The sequence below is a fragment of the Lactuca virosa genome, chromosome 7 (genome assembly GCF_052849685.1).
Source record: "Lactuca virosa cultivar CGN04683 chromosome 7, Lactuca_virosa_CGN04683_v6, whole genome shotgun sequence".
NCBI lineage: Eukaryota > Viridiplantae > Streptophyta > Magnoliopsida > Asterales > Asteraceae > Lactuca > Lactuca virosa.
The window spans coordinates 257,590,255-257,595,261 of NC_136432.1; positions in this window are offsets into that span (position 1 = coordinate 257,590,255).

Consider the following 5,007-nt stretch of genomic DNA (forward strand, 5'->3'; position numbering starts at 1 on the left):
TGGTATGGGAACCAAGTCTACCAAATAGCTCTCCTCGAACAACCTCAAAACACAATCTTTGAAAACCTCTGATGCTCGAACTGATCGGTCATCAGCAATCTCGACCTCTAGAGGGCCATCCAACATGCCCGAAGACTCAGGGAACCTCTTGCTACGTGAAAGAGAGACAAATGATCGGGTAGCACCCGAATCAAACAACACGTGAACTGGAATACCGTTCCCATGGAATGATCCTAAACAAAACACATAACATAGCACATAAATATCATAAACAATATATAATAAAAGCTAGGGAGAAGAAATCATACCCGTCACCACATCGGGTGCGGCGCGTGCCTCTTCGGTAGTCAACTGGAAGGCTCGACTCCTCACCACTGGAGCCTCCGACTTGCCCTGCCCGCCATCAGTGATTTGCAGGGTCGTTGGAGCTGGCGCCGCCACGCTGCTGTCAATCTCGGGCAGTTGGCCTTTTTATGGCCTCGCTGGTTGCAGTGAAAACACAACAACTCCAACGTCGGAATGGTGGGGGTAGGGGTTGTACAATCCTTGTTGAAGTGCCCCGACTTGTCGCACTTGTAGCATCCCGATCCCCCAGTCCGGCATACTCCCTCATGCGATTTGCCGCATTTCCCACAGCGGCCCCGACCCAGTTGGCCCTTCGACCCAGCGTCGAATCCCTTGGGTTTCTTCCCTGAAATTACAGTCACCCGTTCAGTCTCCGCCTTCCTCTTCCGGAGGTGCTCTATATCAATTTCCCTCTCCCTTGCCCTCGCAATCATGGAATCCAGTGTCGGGCATGCTGAGTAGCTGACATGCTCCCGGATGTCCGCTGTCAACATATCATGATAGCGGGTCTTCCACATCTCCTCATCTCCTTCATACTGATGCACCAACAAGGCCCTCTCTCGAAAATTGGCGGTAATCTCCGCCACCGTCTCAGTCATCTGCCTCATATCAAGAAACTCCCTGGCCAGCTGCTGAAGCTCCACAACTGACACAAACTCAGACCTAAACCTAGTCACAAACTCAGACCAGGTCATAGCCTCAATTGCTGAGGCTCCCAAAGAATCACCAACCGACTCCCACCAATCTCTAGCCATGTCCCTCAAACATCCAGTAGCATGCCGAACCTTCGACCCCTCAGGGCAGAAGCTAGTCAACTGAGCAGACTCCATGTCCGCAAGCCATCTCCGAGCAACAATAGGGTCCTTCACCCCGTGGAAGTCTGGCATACCGCATCCCCTGAAGTCCTTAAAGGACAGTGTGTGCGCCCCTGACTGGCTAGCCGCCTAGTCACTCCTAAACGCCCTGAGGCGATCCTCCATCAGCTCTATAATCCCTTCCTTGATCGACCCGAAAATCACCGGGGTCGACTCAAGGATGCCTCTAGTGATCTCAGAAGCAATGAACTCACGTAGTCCCTCATCAAATGGCTCGGCACCTGATCCCGAACCTGATCCTGAACCGGATCCTGAACCCGATCCTCCTCCGTGACGCGTAATCGTCACTATTCTTAAACAAAACAAATAATTGTCAGGGTCGTACATAAACTCGAGAGATCTCACACACTACAAGTTCCGTGGTTCCATCTCGTCCTTCCTTTACTCGAGTACAGATCCTCTGCTTTCAGTAGTACGGGCCAATACTACCTTCCACATCTACCCGTACTTTCCTCAAGGATTGCCTTGACTTTACCAAGTCCCTTCTACTACTATTGATCTCTGCACTAATCTCATCCTAGGCTTACCCTAGGGTAACTCTCCGACCTACTCTCCGCCATCAGCTGCGTAAGGAATTCCTGCCTCCTTTACCTAACTAGCTTGTGAATACCATTACATATCGCTATGAACATATAATTCTTCGAATGAGAGGCCCTTCCCTACAACGGTTGGACTCAGACAAGAGCTGCACAATAGGGCTAGACATAACCTTCTGAAATTATTTAGTCCTCGCAATATGTAACTTAACGTATTCATCTACTAGTTAGCTAAAGATAACTAGAACTCCTAAAAGCACAAAGCACGCAGCATTCGAGCATTGAGTAACCATATTAAGCATATACTTCAATAACCACATATAGCAGGAACATAAGGCGTCTTCCTAGATCCTTAGCCCTAATCTAGCATGCAGTTCTCATACAAGGGCAACAAGCATATAAGGCATCATTCCCCTTCGACGAAGAGGTACCTGAAACACAACTGAAAACTGTAAGCACGAAGCTTAGTGAGTTCCCCCATCATACCACATACCATACAATAACATATCTAGCCAAACATATCTGGGTACAGGCCTCCCCTTCGGTCAATTTCAACCGGATAGTTGCCTAGCATATCTGGGTGATGGCCTCCCTTCGGTCTATTTCAACCGGATAGTTGCCTAGCATATATGGGTGCTGGCCTCCCCTTCGGTCTATTTCAACCGGATATCGGGGACTATTTCACCCCTACCACTACCACATAAAATCATCACATACTGGCACATAGAATATAACAGATAGTGGCATACCAAATAATTATCACACAAACAATTATCTAACTACGAACTCCTACTAGTGGGCTGACATTGTGGCCTTAGACCCACTTCTACTGGAAGGCAACTCACCTCGATGTCGTGCAGTGTCTGATCTGTCCTCGGTACGGGAATCAAGTCGTCTCAACTCATGAATTCCTACACATCAATCTTTCTTGATTATTATCTCATGTTCATAACCCTCTTACAAAGGTCAACTCAAGTCCAATTCAAAGTCAAGGTCAAACCCTAGTCAAAGTCAACATCTGGTTGACTCGACTTACCGAGTTGGTCCACTAACTCGTCGAGTCCCCATGTCTACCTACTGCCAGAATCCCGTCCTTACTCGTCGAGTCTAGCAAGAGCTCGATGAGTTCGCCCTCAACAACACATCTGACTAACTTCAATCTCGTCGAGTTCGTCCTTGAACTGGTCGAGTTCATCTTCATCCATATGAAAATGTTCAGTCTATGACTCGCTGAGTTCTTCCTTAAACTCGTCGAGTCCGTCTTCATGTGGTTGGGACATTGCCTTGGACTCGCCGAGTCTGTTCACCCACTCGTCGAGTCCTATGATTTCCAGGTCCATAACAAACCCCTAGCAGGCTGAGTGTTCCTTCCACTCAACCAAAACCATTTCCAGAAGATGTTTGGGGGAATATGCGTCCAGACTCGCCGAGTCACCCAAGCGACTCGCCGAGTCCCTCCTAGTCCAAAACTATTCAGTCGATTATAATGGGTCTTAATGCACCCAAATCATAGATCTGGCCTCCTAGGGTCCCTTTTACACGTAAATTTCCAATCTTGACGTACATGCATGGGGGTTTTTGGCTCAAAAAGCCATAAAAGAGGTATACATGATGCATGGGTCTCCCATGGCCATAAAGTTGGCAACTTTATGCCATGGGAACCCTCAATGGTTCCAGATCTGAAGCACAAATCCACTTCCGCAGACAAATCCGAATATAACTCCACTAAAGCTTAGAAAAAGTAGAAAATAGCCCCAAATCAAGATCTAAGTAGTGAATTGCCAAGGTATCAACTTTATATCTCAAATAAGCTAGAAATGAGTCACAACATCTGGATCTACTAGCTTCTACTTGAACTTCCAAGCTTCCTTCTTCTTCTCCAACTTCAAATACACACAAAAAGGCACCAACAACCTCAAGAACACTCAAAAGGGGCTTAGGGTTTCGAGTTAGGGTTTCTCTGGGTTGGTAGGGATGATGGGGGTTGGGTTGAGGCAGAATAAGAGGTTTAAATAGGTTGCAAGACCTAACATTATGGTTTCATCCAGACAGTCCTACTCGTCGAGTCGGTCCCCCGACTCGTCAAGTAGGTCACTAAACCTCCGGGTCCAAAATCGAGTCTACTCGACGAGTTGGGCCTCCAACTGGCCAAGTCCTAGGGCAAAACATGAAAAATAATTGAATTTAAATGCGTACCAGGAACCGGATGTTACAATTACCTTGAACAAAATGTTGTTTTGTATCCAAAATTTAAGGATTTACCAAATCAAGTTTTTGTAACAAAAGGAAATGGGAAAAAGGTTGATTCAAGGTTAATGATTTTTTTGAATACATAAAATTTTCAAATGACTGGTGAAGGTTTTTATTTGACTGAACATATGAAAGGAAATTATTTAAATCATAAACAAAATAGTTTTATGAAATGAACAAAACCTCATGTTAATGACATATCGAAGGTGTCCTTTACTAAAGGTAAAAATAATATTGAAACTTTCAATCACTGGTTGTACAAAAAGGGAAAACTTTCAAAAGGAAGTTTTTATGAAAACCACAAAACTTGGGTCAATCGAAACCAATTGTGTATGTGAATGAAAAGAAAAAAGTTGGTTCATCGATGTCAAATAAATATGTTTGTTCATATCGAAGGTTTGAATTTGATTTGGTTGAGCGAACTAAAAGAAATGAAATTTGAAACTGGATTCATAACTCTACATTTAACACTACATCTCACACAAATGACAATGGACCTAAAAAGACTCGGGGAACCTAAATCTCTTTAAATGATTGCAAATATTATGTGGCGACCAATATGATGAAAATTGGTATGTCGATCATGGTTGCTCACGTCAGATGACTAGGAAGAAGGAGTATCTACGAGATTTCAGAAAGCTTGATAATACTGGAGTTGTGAAGTTTAGAAACAATTATAAATGCTTGATCAAAGGATATGACAAAATCACAAATGGAAACTTTATAATCAAACATGTTGCTTATGTCGATATTTTACAACACAACCTAATAAGTGTTTGATAATTTATTGTAGGAACATGCAACACGTGATGTTTGATGAAGAAGAAAGTGTGATTTCTAATGAAATTTCAAAAGAAGCGTTATTAAAGTCTAACAGAAAAGGGGACATGTTTACTTTGGATATGAAACCAATTGTTGGTTTACCCTCAATTTGTTTACTGTCAAAGGCCTCATCTAATCTAAGTTGGCTATGGAATCAAAGGATTTCTCACTTAAATTTC